This window comes from Pecten maximus, chromosome 1 (genome assembly GCF_902652985.1).
Source record: "Pecten maximus chromosome 1, xPecMax1.1, whole genome shotgun sequence".
In the NCBI taxonomy this organism is placed as follows: Eukaryota; Metazoa; Mollusca; class Bivalvia; order Pectinida; family Pectinidae; genus Pecten; species Pecten maximus.
The window spans coordinates 18,417,733-18,438,326 of record NC_047015.1 but is presented as its reverse complement, the minus strand read 5'-3'; the positions used below and the strand labels follow the sequence as shown (position 1 = coordinate 18,438,326).

General features: G+C 39.0%; 1 protein-coding gene across 2 annotated transcripts in view; it reads right to left on the bottom strand.

Moving 5' to 3' along the window:
• The window catches only part of LOC117326911 (chitotriosidase-1-like), a 31,892-nt gene extending 26,908 nt beyond the window's left edge, over window positions 1-4,984 (bottom strand). The window contains exon 1 of one of the 2 annotated variants that reach the window (XM_033883724.1): window positions 4,819-4,984. The gene's annotated coding sequence lies outside the window, so the exon portion shown is untranslated. The remainder of the gene's footprint in view (window positions 1-4,818) is intronic. The other variant, XM_033883715.1, reaches the window with a different exon arrangement.
• Between the last annotated feature and the right edge of the window lie 15,610 nt (window positions 4,985-20,594).

Here is a 20,594-nt window from a genome sequence, read left to right as displayed (position 1 = left end):
GTGGACCACTGTATGGAGAAAGGAAGGGTAGACCCAGTGGACCACTGTGTGGAGAAAGGAAGGGTAGACCCAGTGGACCACTGTGTGGAGAAAGGAAGGGTAGACCCAGTGGACCACTTTATGGAGAAAGGAAGGGTAGACCCAGTGGACCACTGTGTGGAGAAAGGGAGGGTAGACCCAGTGGACCACTTTATGGAGAAAGGGAGGGTAGACCCAGTGGACCACTGTGTGGAGAAAGGGAGGGTAGACCTAGTGGACCACTGTGTGGAGAAAGGAAGGGTAGACCCAGTGGACCACTGTATGGAGAAAGGGAGGGTAGACCCAGTGGACCACTGTATGTAGAGAGGAAGGGTAGACCCAGTGGACCACTGTATGGAGAAAGGGAGGGTAGACCCAGTGGACCACTGTATGGAGAAAGAGAGGGTAGACCCAGTGGACCACTGTATGGAGAAAGGGAGGGTAGACCCAGTGGACCACTGTATGGAGAAAGGAAGGGTAGACCCAGTGCACCACTTTATGGAGAAAGGGAGGGTAGACCCAGTGGACCACTGTATGGAGAAAGGAAGGGTAGACCCAGTGGACCACTTTGTGGAGAAAGGGAGGGTAGACCCAGTGGACCACTTTATGGAGAAAGGGAGGGTAGACCCAGTTGACCACCGTATGGAGAAAGGAAGGGTAGACCCAGTGGACCACTTTATGGAGAAAGGGAGGGTAGACCCAGTTGACCACTGTATGGAGAAAGGACGGGTAGACCCAGTGGACCACTTTATGGAGAAAAGGAGGGTAGACCTAGTGGACCACTGTATGGAGAAAGGGAGGGTAGACCCAGTGCACCACTGTATGGAGAAAGGAAGGGTAGACCCAGTGGACCACTGTATGGAGAAAGGAAGGGTAGACCCAGTGCACCACTTTATGGAGTAAGGAAGGGTAGACCCAGTGGACCACTGTGGGGGATTCAGCACCCCAATAGTAGACTACATCTTCCCCTTCTACACAAGTGAACTCTTTCTGTTCTCATCTCATTTTGATCGACAAATGCGCCATCAAGCCTTACTGTGTCGATAAATCATGATAAAATAAAACAAAATATTCAGAAGCCGACTTAAATATCTGCTTTACCGACAGCTCCAACATTTGGGGTCAACAACTGAAATAGCCGGTTGTCGCTTCAGATTGATGAACAGAATGGTGCCATGAACTTATAAAAGTAAACATCATTATTTATAACTAGCACCGTTATTTATTTATTTATTTATCTATTTATCTATCTATCTATTTATTTGTATACGATTTATTGAACAATATAGTGACAATTTTCCACGAGGAACTGTTAATGTTTTCGATTTGTCAGAATTGTCACCCGGGATCAATTTTGCGCATAAATTATATTGATTGACGTTACACCGTCTAGCAGCCATTTGTATATATCGGCGTCAATTTTGGATGTGCAACTTTGAAATTTTAAATATGCAAATAAGAAACATGAGGTAAAGTTATTCAGCGACTACATAGATAAATGATGACAAATGGAAGTCGGTAGAATACTTCTATTTTTAGACACAGTGTCAAGAACGGTTTATCGGGATGGAATATTGTGGTGAAGCAGCTGATGGAGTCTAACGTGTAATTACAGTGTGCTAATTTTGGTACGGTTCAGCTATGTGGTAAGATAATTAAACATTATACATGTGTTTCGTCTCGAAATTTTGATCATTTAAACATTGAATGGCTGTTGCCCGTAAATAAGATTATGTATTCATAAGCATGGTAAGATGTCACGATTTGGGTGTCATTTATTGTCTCTACAAATCTATCTAGTTAGTTTATATGGTGAGCATATAATCCAAATCTAGATATGCATATACGTCTCTCGTAACACCAACCTAATAAACTGCCTGTGTGAACGGAGAATGCGTTACCACTGCGCCGACTGGAATATATATGTCATTTTATAAAGTACGAAGTGGGTGAAAAGGTTCACCATTTCTGTGATGATTTCTAAAGTACATAAGGCGCTGATCTATATTATACTGGCGAATATCACATTCCACGTGTTTATAAACATCTAGTGTGGTCAATAATCACCTTGTTTCGTCATCGACATTAATTGATGTACGTCACTAGGATGTCCAGCCTTGCAAACAATAAGTCAATGAGAGTGTCTCGTCCTGAACAAATTAGATTTATTTATTTATTTATTTATTTATTTACTAAATTATTATAATGGGTTTATAGCTAATAGCAATTAGTAACCCTAACCGATAGTAAGGTAATTAAAAGATAGGGACCGTGCGATTGTGTGCAGTGAGATACAATGTACATTCTGATCTATCGGAGTTACTCCCCTTCGTTTCCCCTGTCATATATAGATGGCGTGGCAATGTTCACCAGAGCCATTGAGCGCGCAACACGCAAACTTAAATGGGATATAAAGCACTCATAAAACGTTGTCTCCCGGGAAAGCATTTCCAATCGAACGACAGACCTGCATTTGAGTGCAGATTGCATGTTTTCCCATGCGAGTGCTGGGCTGTGATACCGGAATATGTTGGAGAGGTAACTCTCATTTCTGTGATAAAAAGAAAAACATAATGTCACCCCCTACATTGTCAATCAAAATTTATATTGCGAAGCATATAAAAATGTTATCAACATTACACTTCATATGCTATTTGTGCTAACCGATTTCTGCTTTCGGGACCTGTTTGCTGATATAGGCCAGCAAAGTTGGACAGAGAAAAATACCAGGGTCAGTTTGAGGCAGTGTCTCCTTGTAGTAGCTGGTGACTTCCTCACTGAACAACATACGGGAGGCCCGTCGTACGCTACCCAGAGCAATAAGGGCAGTGTGACCTGGTCACCGGAACTGAGAAGTAAAGGCCAGTCGATATATGTATTTCAGTGAAAGTTGATTGTAATGTTATGTATACTAGCTACAGTATCTTTTATTTCGGGACAGGACATGGCGAGCAGGCATATAATTATATATTTCACTGTTATGTAATATGTATTTGTATTGTGTAACATTAGGCTGTGTGCTGACTTGTCAATAGTGTTTCTTAAACTAAGTCTAATTAATAGTAACTAACCCTCTAACGCTTGCCAAATCAATCCCTGGAAACTAAAAGTGGGATTGGTAATTCGTTAGAGCGGATTTGGTGCAATGGGGTTTATCTTGTGCGGTACCTGCGGATAGACATTCGGCGCGGATCGTACATTTGCGAGTACTTGTAACAATTTTCTATTTAATGTCCGGCCAAGAAATAAATCTCTTTCCACTGATACATGTTTTTCAAAGTATTTGGTTTTGCCATATACACTGGACATTAAGACTACAAAACTCCAACTGACCGGTCACTGCTGTTTAGTGGACACTGACAGTACACTGGACTGAGGGTGTGATCAGAAGTCACTGCACGTTATGGTTAAATTCATGAAGCACACACAGAGTGGATAATGCCAACTTGTAGAAGTACGACTCAATGCTGTTAACGTAAGGACAGAGAGAACAACGAAACTGACGACAGGTAAATCAGGTGTATATGACATATCGCCATCAGGTAAAAAAACGTGATTGACAGGTAGCCGACTTCGCGTAAGTCATTGAGAATACTACACCGTGTCTGCGGTGTTATACTCTCATATAAGTACTTTATCGCGTCCTACAATGTACGGTATTGATAAACAAACCAGTTCCGTCGTATTCAGACATAAATTCGTGAATCGTGATCTCCCATAACGTAATTAGGCTAAATGACCAAATGGATCACAATTCTCAGGTAAAATCAACCATACAACACAAACTCAGTATTTAGACACACACATGTGGATCGTCGACTAAGATGGGCAAGGGTCTTAATAAATATCGTTGGCTGGAAACAACTGATATAGTTACAAATAGTTCATTATTTTTTATGATTAATCTCGTCACAGAGTTACAAATAGTTCATTATTTTTATGTTTAATCTCGTTAGTCAAAGTTTTAACAGAGAAAATATATAATTCTCAATTATAATTTGAATAATAACTGAGGACGCAGCTTAAAAGTTGTCATAAATTATACGTGTGTCGTCACGAATTATTATTGTCGTCACATTTTAGAAGCATGCCGTCACAAGTAATATGTATGTCGTCACAGGTTATATGAATGTCGTCACAGGTTATATGAATGTAGTCACAAGTAATATGTATGTCGTCACAGGTTATATGAATGTCGTCACAGGTTATATGAATGTCGTCACAAGTAATATATATGTCGCCACAGGTAATATGAATGTCGTCACAAGTTATATGAATGTCGTCACAAGTTATATGAATGTAGTCACAAGTAATATGTAAGTCGTCACAGGTTATATGAATGTCGTCACAAGTAATATGTATGTCGTCACAGGTTATATGAATGTCGTCACAGGTTATATGTATGTCGCAATAGGTTATACATATGTCAGTATGTCGTCACAGGTTGAATGTCGTCACAATTTGAAAGAATGTTGTCACTTGCGATAAGTGTGTAGTAACAGGATTGTGTGAGGTCACATATTTTGTGTGACATCACAGGTTATAGATTCGTTACCTTAAGGTAAAACTCACAACATTTTAAATATTTATGTAGTATGAAAATGACATTATAACACAAGTACAATCATTTTTCTATTTGACAAATCAAGTCCAAATATCTTAGATATTGATTATATCAATATAACAGTATTGAGATGGAGAGTACGAGTTTTTGTTGAGACAGTAGTTGTACCTATAACACACAAATTCCCAGCACTGTCATTGTATACACAATTCACCAATAGAACCACGTACACTTACCTTGTTCCTGAAAAATCTTCCACGTCGTAATATCCGGTTGTTTTGTTAATTCCTTATCATCCGCTAATTGTATTTTTATTGTTTAGAAATGTCGGACCTAAATAAGTCCTTACACATCAAGGAAAGGTGCATCTCATTAGCATTGTGTAGGATAGCTCCGGGGCTACAAGAAACCTAGTCACGTGCTTTGTGACAGCTACACGTCAACGTAATACGTCAAACACAAATAACCTGACGAGCGTCGTTGTTATCTCCAAGTGCACCGATCTAAACGTACATGCAATTAACACGAAAGGCGGTAGTCTTCTGACCTTTACTTTATTTTTCCATTGAAAACAAAGAAGAAAGATGTGGACACTAACCTAAAGGACGTTACACCCACACATTGTCCCTGACCAGGTGTGACACGGTCATGGGGACACAACAAGTGTTGTCGGGACACGGGGTTGTTATTTAATCATTCCCTCCCGTTATGTAATTGCATATGCTACGAGGACCGTAAAATTGCGGCAAAGGTTCGCTCATGTGAGGAGAAGTGATTTGTTTGGTGTGAAAATGTGTGTGAATGTGATGTATTATCTTCGTAAGCTATGCATGATAGATAGTAATTTCCTTTTTAAGTATCTTACCCTTCGGCGATATAGCTGATATATAGTTATACAGGGCTACGATTTACAAACGAGTTCCATTTCTGTTTTTAAACCTGAACTTCTCCCCCACGCGTTAAGTAGAATTCCTATTACGTTTCTTTTAAATTTGAGTTTTTTGCATATAATTATATTTCGATAGTCAGACAGCCCGCTGATAAAGGACAGACACGGACGTATTTATTTGTGAGTCCAGTACAAACTACATATGTATTAGATAAAATGTAAATTTTGATTGATATTTAAGTACAAAAGAAATAACGTGACTTGGAAGTACACAATATACATATGGACACTTTTAGAGGAAGTCAGTGACTCAAAGTTTCATAAATTCCAATAACATAGCTTTACATGCATGTAAATTTTAATGATTGACCTAAATTGTATAGGTACATTTGGCATTGTATTATTTTAAGAGAACAGAAAGTATGATAGTCCTTTTCCAACCTGCCTCAAGTAGATGTTTTATTTCAAATTTATTTTCAACTGATCTGTATTAATAACAATAAATATACTTTAAAAAGATAAACGGCATAGTTTTAATACTGGTAAACTACTGGTGAAATAAGTTAACAAACTGATGCGTTTCAGCACGGATAACAAAATTATATCAGTTTGAATAATCTTTGGTGACAATAAGACTGCATTTGAATCAGGAACATAATTTTATTAATGTGTCATTTGAAAAGATACATCCACTTATTTAGCTTACATTCAATCTTAATTTTGTTTCGTTTTTAACTGCATTTTGCATTTACCGCTACATTGACCAATCACATACTTCATTTTGACCAGTAACACCACCTGTCGCGTCATATCCGGGGCAAAATGAAAATTATACGGCTATGCCGAAAAAAATGGAAATCAATCTTGTTTGTCTATACATGTGATTTCACGAAATCAGCTGATTTTGTCTTTACATACAGGGACTTCTTATTTAATGACACAAAAAATATCTAATAGCCAATAGCAAAACAAGCAGAATCCAACAAATCATATTGTTTAAGTAAAACATTCCAGTCCCTGCTGTTACATCAAGGTCATATTAGAGCCACCGTCGTGAGATGTTGTGCTATACAAACGGCCCTTCATCCTTGGTCCATCTTCCGCCTTTTAACATTTGTCTACGGTGTGTTGTCACCAATCAACACGATCACTTTAGTATTAACATATCTATTTCCTCACATGATCAGATTGGTTGGAATGTTAAGGATGACAGCCACGGCGACCACTTTTAACATGATTGTGCAATCTTTTTAACCTCTTAAGTTCCACCAGTGGAATTAAGCTCCAAATTACCTGGGCATGCATTGTTATTTTTTTGAAATCCAAGATGACAGCTAAAACGGCCATGCTGGAAAACATATTTTAAACCTCCTCAGTTCCCCTAATGCAATTGATCTGGAAAGTGGTAGGGAATAATGTAAAGTGTTATTTTTGGCCATCTTATAACATGGTTGCGTAATCAATGTTTGCCGGAATACCACCGAGGAAAATTCGTTATAAGTTCTACTAGAGAAATTGATCTTGAACCTATTTGGAAATGATCCTGAAATGGTCCTTACCAAGTGTTGGTATTTTATCAAACTGTTTTGAAATCCAAGGTGACTGCTATATTGGAGAAAAAATCGTCACCTGAGACGAAGTCTCATGTGATCTAATCGTCCTTTGTCCGTCCGTCGTGCGTACTTAAACAATTTACATTCGACTTCTCAATAAATGTAAAGCTCTGAAGCTGATATTGAACGGTACCATTCTTGAACAAGGGACTACCAAGTGTGTTCAAATGAATGCCATTTACATTCATGCGAGATCATAGTGGCCAAATAGGCTGAAATATTTAACTTCTTCTCAATATCCAAGAGACGAAGAGAACTGATATTGGGACTGTAGCCTGCTGGGATGATCACTTTGACCTTGACCTACTGTTCTACGGTACTTTAACCCAAATTATTTTGCGCGAAAATTCATTAAGACATCCGTTGATGCAAATTCGATATGGACACAGCTTGTCATAAGAATCAAAATGCCATATGTAGTTTGATCATTTTGAACAACAAAGTCATCTCCTGAGTTTTATGTTTTCCGCGAAGTTCTGTTCCTTCTGGGTCCAAAATATCTATCAAAATTATTACTTCTTCCTTCCTTGCATTGATCCCATGACCTTTTCATTTTTTTTTTATACATCCAGCGATATCCATGCATTATTCCTGATCCCTTATGTTCAGATTGTATAAAAGCTACAACGTCCATAACGTCTGGTCTATGTTTTTATCACATACCTTTATTAATTACAACTTTCCTTAATTATGGAATCCATTTGCGGTTTCAAGTGGCGTCACATCACTATGTATTATTTTCGTTTTCAATGAAGAAAAAAAATCGTCATCTCGTCATCATGAGTTCGTCAACTGATTAAAAGTGTAGGCCTAGTTGACAGATCTAGGCAGTTTACACTTGATCAATATTTTTGTACTGATTAACTCCCTTCTGTTTTCAAACTGAAAATGTAAAGGAAAATCACAGCACTAATTGATGCGAAATCTTTTATTTTCAATCAGATATATGTTAATAAATTCTCCCAACTGTCAGTGAAAGTGTTTGGCATTTAATTATGATTTAAAATACAACATCGTTTACTTCAAGCAGCAAACTTTACAAATACTGTTTAATTTAATTTGATTTAGCATTAGTTAAGCATTGATATAGTAAAAAAAAATCAAATTAAACCTATATATCGATGGCATCAAACACATTCTCCATACCTAGACATATAGCTGATGGGCTGTCGTTGAGCGACTACGTCACAGCGCGTGCAATTCATTCACAAAAACAAGTGACATGTCACACCGAGTCATCGTCATCGTCAGTGATTCATAGGATTCTACGATATTTCCTATGAGGAGATATAACTTGAGAGGAAGATTGGGAAGATATTTGAAATGAAATGTTAAATGTGCCGCCAGTAATATTTGCCCCAGAAAACATTCCCGTGGCAAGATTTTGACAAACTTCAGATGACCTTGGCATTGGATTTTTAACTGGTTCGACCACGTTTTCATTTCTGGATATTTCTCTTTGCCACTTCACTACGAGAAATTGTCGATCGGACAGACTTTGTTGACAAAGATGTTTCGGGGACATTTTGTAGAAGTTCGCACATTTCTCGTTGCTGCTGCATGGATGCCACTGCATAATATTATTCACACTGTTGACATTTTTATGACCACTCAACTGCATGATTGTTGTCGGTGCTACGCCAGAATGCAAAAGTTTTGTGCACAGAGTTTTACGGAGGGATTGGTTGGTCTTTTCATCATATCAGAAAGCTTATTTTTCCCCACTAGCTGATTTTTAAACCAACGTTTACCGTTCTCGTTGTGATTGACAGCAAGATAAAAGGGAGATTCTGCAGTGTTCATTTCGTGTGGCCTGTGTTTCGCGTAAAGTTTAAATGATTTGATTGGACATCTGGATGAATTCTCGGGATTTACAAAAAGTTTTGGATTAAATGACCTCTGGTGAGTTGAATTGCCTCCTCGAGTTTTTGTTGATCTTTCATTAAATTCCAAATATTCTTGGCCGTTTTCGTCAGTTTTCAGTTCAAGATCCCCCCATTTTAATTGCCCGTTTTCGTCGCACCCCCTGAACCCCAACAATTTTGTATTATGATACCACACAGTGTTGAGTAGAGACTGCGGATTTTCTTTTACTCATTATGTAATCACGCAAGTCTGTTAGGCCTATCTCTGATGTGAATGATCAGACGGTGTTGTCATTGTTTGGGGGACGGGCGTTGGTGGGGGGGGGGGGGGGGGGAGAGGCATAACTTGGAGAGGAGACGCAGGTAATGAGGGGTTAGATGTTTGTACGGGCTGCTGTGAAGGAACAATGTGATTTTCTTCGTCATTTACAAACCCTTCCTCGTTATCCCCTCATCAAATATAATATCATGAAGAATTTCAAAGTTAACGTCCGAAAGTTCCATGTTATGATGATAGACTATTGTAACGCGCAGCACGTGTACCGCAGGGGTGCCACGTGTGTCGGACTGCTACCAAGTTTTTGCCCAGGGTTCGACTGCCGCTTTCGCTTGCAGATTCCAGATACAAATGAATTTTCAAGCAATAGACAAGATTTAGTAAACTGGTGAGAAAGAAAATAGACTCGTCATATAAAGTTCAACAATTTATTAACATGTGTAAAAATAACAAAGTACCGAAATAATACCCGTGAGGCACAGTGAGGAATTCACAATTATATACGTCTAGCCTAAAACATTTGCCAACCATCGTTTAATCACAACCAACCATATAAATGAAATAAATGTAGTTTACCCCGAGTCTCAAGCACGTGGCATGTCCGGTCAGAATACAACATTTGCTAACCACCCGTCTTTTCTCCCGTATCTACTTACGAGGTTACCAACAACCATCCCTCGCTTAACCGGTATAGAAACAGCCCGAGAGGCGGAAATATTCACTAGCCACTCTGCGAGTGCTCTCAAAATGGAATAATTCCTTCAAGCAACAACCTGACTTCCGACATGACACAGGCACACGAGACTCAAGCTCCTGGGAATAATCTAGTTCAAGGTGTCATTTCGGATTACACAATTCTGTATAGTGGACATACTCAACATCCTTTTATGTTTTCACATAAATTTTCTTCCAAATTATGATTTTACATCCGAGATGCTCGCCCATTATAGTTGCCAGTTTACATGATTCAGCATTTCTGATGCCTAGTATAAAACAATATTTTTGTTGTTGTTTTTTTTCCCTGGCAGCATTTCTTAGGCCCAGTATAAAACAATGCATAAATGTGTTTAGCATTGATAATTAGGCCTCAAGCACTCTGAGCATGGAATATTTAGACCTTGAGCATTTCCATTCAAGTTCTGGATCTCAAGCATATTGAGATTCAAGTATAAACAAAGTATATGTTTAGTATTTAAGCCTTGAGCATTGACATTTGGCTTTCAGCATTTTGAGATTCAATATTTGGGCCTTGAGCATTTTGAGCATTGAATATTTGACCCTTGAGCATTTTGATTCACTCCTGAGCACATAAGTATTTCAAATTCCAAAAATGAATATTGACATTTTCTTTTCTTTTCTATTTTCCAGCCTGTCATTCAATAGGAATATAGTAACCATATAATATCTGGTCACATAAAAAAAATAAGTTACACATTACATTAACAAATTGCACATGTTACTTTCCACTGTGCAACCAAACTCGACACAATAAAAAAACCTAGACTTTCACAGTTGATGCTGGGTTATACTCAATAATATGTAGACAAGTGTCTTATTTCATTAGCAGAGATCAAATTCTAGGTATAACTGGTAATTTCTTTATCCTACAGGAACCCTGTGGCCAAATATCAATTTTAGGAGAACTAGGTGTTCCTTAAATAGAACAGTTAATGGCATTAAATTTAATTGGAGAGAAACCTCAAGGATGTAATTTATTTATAAATTTCGCACATGTAGAGTAAGCACATTTGTCAAGGGTCCAGCAACAACTGTTAGTTTGCAGGGATTTAGCTGTAGTTCACCTCCATAACTAAATATTACACCAACAAAAAATAACACATTACACACTACAATACAAACATAAAAACCCAAAAATGAAAAACATGGACTTTTGTCCGGTGTCAGCACTTAACCCCCCACCCTGACTAAATTTGGGGAAGCCACTCCCATTATATATAATTAACCACTATATAGACATTCTAAAACAATCTTAACTTCCTCCCTGAACTAAATATCTCGCCCGATCAGAGTTGACACAGTAGCAGACTATACCCACCCAACCTATCTATAACCATGCAGTCGCCCATACCCTGTGTTGGTCATATCAATTCTAGCCACAAGGACCAGAGCTCCTGCAACGGTTACACTAACCTATGTGCCAAAGAAAACCCACCCAAACAATTTAGGGAAGGGAGAGTCTTGGTTGAGTTTGCCTCTCAGTGTTGGTCATATCAACTCTAGCCACCGAAGGGACAACCCCAAACCGGTAACCTCCCAGCTAAGAGAAAAAACCCTACTCTACAATACCCTTACTGAACACCCCCCCCCCCCCCGTCATCTCTGATTGAGCCCCAATATCTAGTAAATACATTTAGTGATCACTTACACACTACTACAATTAAAGTGACTCCATACACCAACTATTGAAAAATTCTTTCCCCCTCCAGTATCCAGTTTATGTCTACCCCCCCCCCCCCCCCCTACCTACTTCAGACACCCCCTTAAAACCTAAACTTTCAACCCACAATACAACAGAATTCACTTCAATACATTACCGCACTCCTCACAATCCGATTACTGAAGTAATACAACTATAATTACTGTCCATGGTATCACTGTCACTAAAATGTCACCGACACACCTCCTGGGGAAGGGAAGGAATTCCAGGGGTCGACTCCAGTGTCCTCCAGGCCCCTGCCCATGTTGCCTGCCCGTGCGAACAACTTCACTCCACCACCACATGTATTAGGACAACTGTACCTGTTATATTTTTATGAAAGTTCCTCCAGACGTCTCCGACGGACTTTCCTGTTACATATATATAAAGCACTGCGCGATTGGGGGTCACGGTCAACCAGGGGGCAAAGTTGACTACCCCAATGTCCTGTGTTCACATCCACCACCATACAGCTCAACCCTGGTGGCCATCTAAGGTATTTTGCAAAAGTTTGTATGCAATTCCTATGTGGTTATTTCACATGCACCATCAGTTGATCAAACGCCATGTGCTGTCTAAGGTCATGATCATGGTACCTCTGGAAGCTGAGTGTATGTCCGGGCAGGTCTACCACGCGCGCGGTCATGTTGGAGCTCCATATGGTCACAGGGGCCTGGGTCCTCTTCCGCGGTTCCCTCCCCCAGGTCAGAGGGGGTGCCAGCAACACAGGATTTTACATGAAAGTAAACAAAAAAATAATCTATTAGTTGTATAATTATGACTTCAAACATTCTCTCACATGATAAATATCCTACACTACAGGAAGTGAAAATTGTAATTAAGTGAGGTCATAGGCCCCAGACCTCATCCAGTCGGCGGACGCCTACGACGTCCCCCAGCCCAAGGGGCTGGGCATCCCAATAAATTCAAACTCCGGCTTAAGTTCCAAAGGATTATCTATTACCCCCACCCCCTACTAACGAGTGGCTTCCCCTCGATAAATCCGTCGCCCATCCTTTCAGAACCTTCCATACACATTACACATTAAACCAAAAATTATCCCTGCAAGCTCAATATTACAATATTGCTTCCGAATTTATGACTTAAAAAAAATCTACCGCTTTACTTTACAAAACGGTGACCACAATATCACAAAAATAAACCGGTCCCGCCGGAGGTTCCACGCAGGGGTGCCACACGTGTGTCGGACTGCTACCAAGTTTTTGCCCAGGGTTCGACTGCCGCTTTCGCTTGCAGATTCCAGATACAAATGAATTTTCAAGCAATAGACAAGATTTAGTAAACTGGTGAGAAAGAAAATAGACTCGTCCTATAAAGTTCAACAATTTATTAACATGTGTAAAAATAACAAAGTACCGAAATAATACCCGTGAGGCACAGTGAGGAATTCACAATTATATACGTCTAGCCTAAAACATTTGCCAACCATCTTTTAATCACAACTAACCATATAAATGAAATAAATGTAGTTTACCCCGAGTCTCAAGCACGTGGCATGTCCGGTCAGAATACAACATTTGCTAACCACCCGTCTTTTCTCCCGTATCTACTTACGAGGTTACCAACAACCATCCCTCGCTTAACCGGTATAGAAACAGCCCGAGAGGCGGAAATATTCACTAGCCACTCCGCGAGTGCTCTCAAAATGGAATAATTCCTTCAAGCAACAACCTGACTTCCGACATGACACAGGCACACGAGACTCAAATTAAACAAAGTTCTATACATCGAAAATACTACACGTGAAAATAAAAATACATGTACGATAGTGGCAAATAATATCCAGCAGACAAATTAATATGGAATTTAGGAAAGGATGGGCGACGGTTAGCTAATTAATTTCACAGATTAAAAGTCAACACAACTTACCCTGCTGACACCCGGACGAAAAGTGATTGACCCCACAGCAGCACGGGTATCTTACGTAACCGGATGTTACAATTTTCCGGAATGAGTCCAAAAATAAACGAGCGAAACGCAACTGCGTTACACTATGAGCTCTCAAACAGACTCTAGCAGACGACAGAAATGTCGGGAGGACAATATTTAAATATTCAAGTGATTGATTTTTATTTGTAATTAAATATATTTATTTAAAAAAAATGTTTTTATAATTTTTAATCAATGTTGTAAGATACAGCTTCTCTTTATTTCTTCCAATGAACTTTCTATTTTTAGTTTCATGGAAAAGGGAATTCCCCTTAAAAGTAGTTCCGGCTAGTATGGTGATACAACATCTTGTATCACACATGTGTGATACAAACCGACAGAAAACATCCACCGAAATTTGTTGTATCACTATTGTAAGATTACATAGGTATGTGATAAAAGCAAAACCACCCATATGTGTTGATCTGTCGAGTCGGATCGCCCTCGTTTCTTGCGCGGAGGAAAATATCACGAGTGTGCGGTTTTGCTTATATACCTGTACAAATCTTCACGGTGCAATATCCGTATCAGCTGTCTACTACTGAGGCTAAATCCATGTAAAACTTATGAATTAAGATCCAACACATTTCATAATGCTTTAACACTAATGAGAAATAATTTCTTAACAGCTCCAAACCAGAATCCGCCACGACAAAACATGAAGACTACAAGACAAAATGGTATTTCGATAAAACGAAATAACATTTCGATCAAACGAATTATTATTTCAATAAAACGAAATAATTTTTTCGATATAACGAATTATTATTTCGATTAAACGAAATAACATATCGATAAAACGAATTAATATTTCGATAAAACGAATTAACATTTCAATAAAACGAAATAAAATAAGTTTGTGGCATGTCAGTCAAGGGGCTCCGTAGAGAACAAAATACTGAGCTTGCATTATACTGAGACAGAGAACAATTCCGATCACGAGGACAGCCGCCTTGTTATAATACTTCTTGTCGTGATTGCTCTGACATTTAAGTTATAATGATGACTATTTAATGGAGACAAGAAATAAAATAGCATGCACCGATCCTTGGCCGCGAATTAATCTGGAGTCTACATACATTTGACAGCTTGTCACCTGTTATTGGTGAAAGGAAACGTTATCAATTGTGTACATATAAATACTATTAAAGAATCAATAACTGCGGACGACTTTGACATTGAAGGACATACAAAAAAGAAGTTCATATTTGCTTGCGACAGGTAAGTTATCAATGAAAATGGGAACACAATAAGGGTACCGCTTGATTTAAATATTTGTCTCGTTGGATGTAAATACTGTCAAATAATTGATACCTTAAAACCATATTGAAATCGAACGACTAAAACAGGAGTACCGCAAGGAGGAACAATAGACACCCGTCCCATGCATGTGTTTTTCCTTCTTTTATTATTATTTTTTAATGGTATTAATGTCCTATCGACATCTAAGGATTGCCTTCCCTGTGTGCGAGATGTATGTGTCTGTTTCGGGAGGCTGTCCTGTAGTATGTTCGTGGCTTGTCTCCTTGTGGTAGCGCGGAACTGATGAAGTATGTATCTGCCGGGGACACCCTGCAGGACGACGACCAGTTCCACCCCCAAAATGTCTAGCCAAGCAGAAGCAGAAACTATCACTTTAAGAGACTTTGGTATATCTCGGCAAGGGGACAGAACGAAAAGCTTTTCTCACGGGGGCGAACGCTAGACTAAAGTCCAAAAGCAAGACAGTGTCAATGGAGACATAAGGGAAAATCCTAGAAAGAAGAAAAAAGATAATATAGGAAATTAAATCACCTCTTACGATCATGCAATTGGGACATTAGGTACAATTCTAACGCCCAACCTTTAGGACAGACACATATGTGTATCCATATTAAAAACTGTAAGTTATGCATTCACTTACAGGACATGTTTGCGGTTCTAGAAATGTCGGTAACAAAACTTTCCATTTTGTTTGCACTTCATGATGTATTTGCCAATAAAATGAAACCTTTATGTATATAACTACTGGCTGTAGGTTTCACATAATTTCCATACAAACTGAAAGTTTTATTGTTTGCTGTATGATTTATTACATCTGTCGTTAGACTGGTGAAGCTAATGAAAACACATCTTCATTTTCTAGACAACCCATCTGTCCTTCTTATCAAGACCCTTTTGTATCTAGATTTCCTTGTAATAGTGTATCCATATTTAAAACTCTGTATACGGTTACACATATACATGAACGATTACTGTTTCCATTATTGTCAGTAACACGTGCAATTTTGCTTGCACTACGATCTCTATCTATGCCAACAAAAATTCAAAAACGAACTTCATATAGCTTCTGGCTATCTGTTTAATTGCCCTTACAAATAAAAAGTTGAGCTGTTTACTATAACACATGATCCGTCACAAGAATGTGAAGATATTGTAAGAGTGCATTTTTATTTATTTTTTCTGACAATATATCTACAAATTCTTCTTTCTTAACCTATCGGGAACTAGCTGAATTTGCTTGTACTTTGCCTGTGATTTCTTGGCCTATATTTCCCAGATCCTCCAAGATACTCTGATTCCTTTGCCTATATTTCCCAGATCCTCTGTTTCCTCGGCCTATATTTCCAAGATACTCTGATTCTTTGGCCTATATTTCCCAGATCCAATACCTCATATCCGGATTTATCCGACAATCCTTATCGTTTAGTTTTCTTTTATTTAGTTACACCAGACAAGTTTTCACGCAATATTTTTACATATTGCTCAGTGTCAATGTTTTCTTATTGCACAATCTTGATACATGGTGTCTCGGCAGCATTTCATCAACTCTAAACAAGTGAAGAAGCTATCATCAAGTGAAGTTTTACTGATGATCATCAACTTTGAAAAGGCTGTTGTTGCGTTAACGCTCTACTGAATAATGCAGAATTACTTTTAAAAACTCACTGAATTGCCGTACTTTGTTCAGAGACGTATATATGACGGTGACTTATACGTCTCTGCTGTTAGTATGTGATATAGTAGTGTAATATCGCATGTCCCTCGTGTTTACAAGGTCATGACCTCGCGTTTACATGGTCATGATGTTCGGGTACATTAATATTGATCTACTTGTATAAATATCGATCTTTCTGTGTATAGGGCCAGTAACAAATACCTGTACTTCAGATCATGTAATAGTTTGATGTAAAAAGTTTAAGATAGTACGTGTCAGCAGAATAGTACGTGTCAGAAGAATTGTACGCGTCAGCAGGATTGCCCTGTTTACTTGTATAAAAGGACCAGCTTGTATCCGTGTTAATTTTGTCGACTACCTGGAGTCTGAGAAACAACATCTATGTTCTGTCTCCGAATAAATCTCCATTCATCTATACGTGTGTCATGACCTTTCATTTACAACACCACACCATTCATCTATAATTATCAAGTTATTAGATCCGTGGATCTTGGGGTTTCAAATGTCTGCACATTTCCTGATGACTGTGCAAGTTATAAACAAATGACGCCAGAACCAATCAGAAGTATTTTACTTTTATCTTAAGTATGAAATAGGGAAACAACCGGAGATAATGTGAGTCTAGAATCAGTTTTCGACAGGCGAAACGAGAGTATGTACGAGTTACCTCCCTTCACACAGACAAGGCTGCAAGCGATAAAAAAAAATGTGCTGTGAATAGTTCCGAACACTAATAAAGCAGGACATTGTATATGATTCTAATGGTGTTTTTTTTGATTGTTTTGTTTGGATAGGCTGTTTATGTTTGGTATGCTCGTGTTTGTCTTCAGTGACAGGCGAAACAGTCGTGCCACTTTCAAAATTCCTGAAGTAGCAACTACATTTGCTAGACTTTGGTATGTTTCGGACGGACACAGAAAGCAAAGCTTTCTTCACAGGGGCGAACGGACATCTAAAGCACGACAACTCGTGAAACACTTATGTCTTCATTCTGAAATGTTCACTACGGTAGAGTAGCATTTAGTATCCCGCTTGCGCCAAAAACTAGTACATTCAACTCATTTAAAGAACACCAACTTGATCATTTCTCTCTCGAGCGGACGGTGAGTGTTAACCCTAAGCGAGGTATCTTCTAGTGAGGTACGTACGTGTATTAGAAAATAAAAACTGTACACCACGTGTTGCGATAACTTTCTTTCGTATTTTCTGGTTAGGCAGCCAATATAAATCCGATCGGATCGCCATCGTAGCCAAAGCAGCTGCAAAGGGTAAAATAACAACTTTAAAAAAAAAAGGTTTTAAACATTTATGAGCCCAAAAAAGAAAATTTGCAAATACAATACAATTAAATAGTAGGTCTTGTTTTGTTTTGATTAATGTTCTTTCAACAGCTAAGGTCATTTAAGTCAGCCTTCCCTGTGTATGTGTGACAACAGCTAAGGTCATTGATGAACAGCCTTCCCTGTATGTATGACAACAGCTAAGGTCATTTAATGTCAGCATTCCATGTGTGTGACAACAGCTAAGGTCATTTAAAGTCAGCCTTCCCTGTGTGTGACAACAGCTAAGGTCATTTAAAGTCAGCCTTCCCTGTGTGTGACAACAGCTAAGGTCATTTAAAGTCAGCCTTCCCTGTGTGTGACAACAGCTCGGGCCATTTAAGGACGACCTTTCCTGTGTGGAATAACAGCTATGGTCATTGAAGAACAGCCTTCCCTGTGTGTGTGACAACAGCTAAGGTCATTAAGGTCAGCCTTCCCTGTGTGTGTGACAACAGCTAAGGTCATTAAGGTCAGCCTTCCCTGTGTGTGTGACAACAGCTAAGGTCATTAAGGTCAGCCTTCCCTGTGTGTGTGTGTGTGTGTGTGTGTGTGTGTGTGTGTGTGTGTGTGTGTGTGCGTGTGTGTGTGTGTGTGTGTGTGTGTGTGTGTGGGGGTGTGTGTGTGTGTGTGTGTGCGTGCGTGCGTGCGTGTGTGTGTGTGTGTGTGTGTGTGTGTGTGTGTGTGACAACAGCAAGGAGATGGGTGATTCCCGCTCTTGGTAACAGTAAATGTATCTTCATTACTTGAACTGCAGTTAGTGCAATTGTTTCATTATTCATTTAAAATAACAAATACACATTGTCATGATGGATGGTATGATTAACACTAGAGTCTGGGCAAATATCAGTTAAACCGGTTTAACCTGTAAAGATTGATGTACAGTTAGACAATGACATATTGTGGAATTCTAGAGGGAAGGTTAAGTCTCGCCTTCGTATGTAATGCATACGTCGAGTTGATTCAAATAGAAAGATGCTAAAACAATGAAAATTAAGACAAAATGAGTATAGTAACTAGTTTGATTACTTTTTTTCACTAGTAAATTTAGTAAAAAAAAAACAACTGTCCAACAGTTAAAATGCTTGATGAAAAAGTATAGGTGTTTTGGAAGGGTCTTCTGCTTCATCGAGGAGATCCAGTTTATCAGTTTAGGTAAAATCCCTGAAAAGTGGAAACTGATCTATGGTGATGTTTAATTGCCATTCCCCATTCTAACTTATTTATACCCGCAATGATTTGCTATATTAAGTGTGAAAATGCAAAAATACACCACTTCATAAAAAAGAAGCGGAGATAGTGCGACTTTGGTTTATTGTAAAGTCTATGGGTGTATAAACTGGTAGTTTATAATTTTCTATAAATAACACACTGAATGACACGTATCAGTTATACCTTAAGCCCATCTGCACGTGCAAATACCGGTAGCGCCACCTATTGGCATATCCCATACCAAAGAGAAAGTAATTACATGTACATCCTAATTCCTACAATCAACCGGTTGAAATTATATGATCGTCGGGTGCAAATCGCGCATTTCGGAGGTCTTTATCTCGGTACGGGTGGGACCGATTTCTCTTCTACATAATCCAGCAGGATCCAACACCACCAATACAACCACTGTATATTTCACAGGGACAGTATTCGAACATCTGCCCTCCAATTGTGTACAGGACACTCTCGATCCAATTCACGTGTGCTCGCTCTTACTTGTGTCGCGTGAATGACAGGTACCTAAGCCCTTTTGCTCGTGCAAACACCGGTGGCGCCACCTGTTGGCGTATCTCATACCAAAGAGAAAATAATTGCATCCTGATTCCTACCGTAAACCGGTTGAAATTATGTGATCGTCGCGTGCTTTCTTTAGAGAACAGATGGAATAAATCTAAATGTATATCAATTTGGTTCCGGATGTACTTTAAAGAACGCCTTGGTTGCTTTGCTATGATATTTTTTTTTCAAAGAAAGGTTTGGAATTATTGAACGTTCTATCAACAGCTATGGGTATTGAAAAAGGACGGTTGCCCTTATGTGTGAGATACATGCGTGTTGTGAGTGTGTTTTTTGAGGCTGCGGTATATCCATGTTTGTATCTTTATAACAGGACGGAAGTGATACCGACTATATAGTTGATATCTAACAGTGTCTTCAGTAATACCAATTATATGCCACGAGTGACATAACTTACCCCTTCTCTTGTTTCTTGATAATTGCCCAGGGAACAGACTCCAAGGCCTTCCTTACAGGGCGAACGCTCAACTTAAGACAAAAGTGAGACCTCTACCAATCGTACAATGGAATAGCATGCAGGTCTAAGGCGTTCCTATTTTCTGTCATTTAGAATATTCCTTTCGACGGCCACTCTGCATAGAGGACAAAACGACATCATATCTGATTTTGATCATATTCCTATATCTTCGTATATAATCCAGGTATCTGATACAGAAATAGTTGTGATATCGATCATACTCCATAACCTTTATTCTTCCCTCGAGCGTATCTTTCAAGTACACTGTTCATCCATGCAAGCATCCTTGAATGACTCTTCCGAGATGGATACCACCTGGGAAGCCGATTTCTTGCTGCTTCTTGTACTTCCGGTGTTGTATTTTGTCATTCTCTCATCTCTTCGCTTCGCTTTGTTTCGATCGGCCTTAAAAACGCCTTGTCACTTCCTGATTATGGGAGATGAAAGCAGTACAGGCACATGTCAACTTCATATGC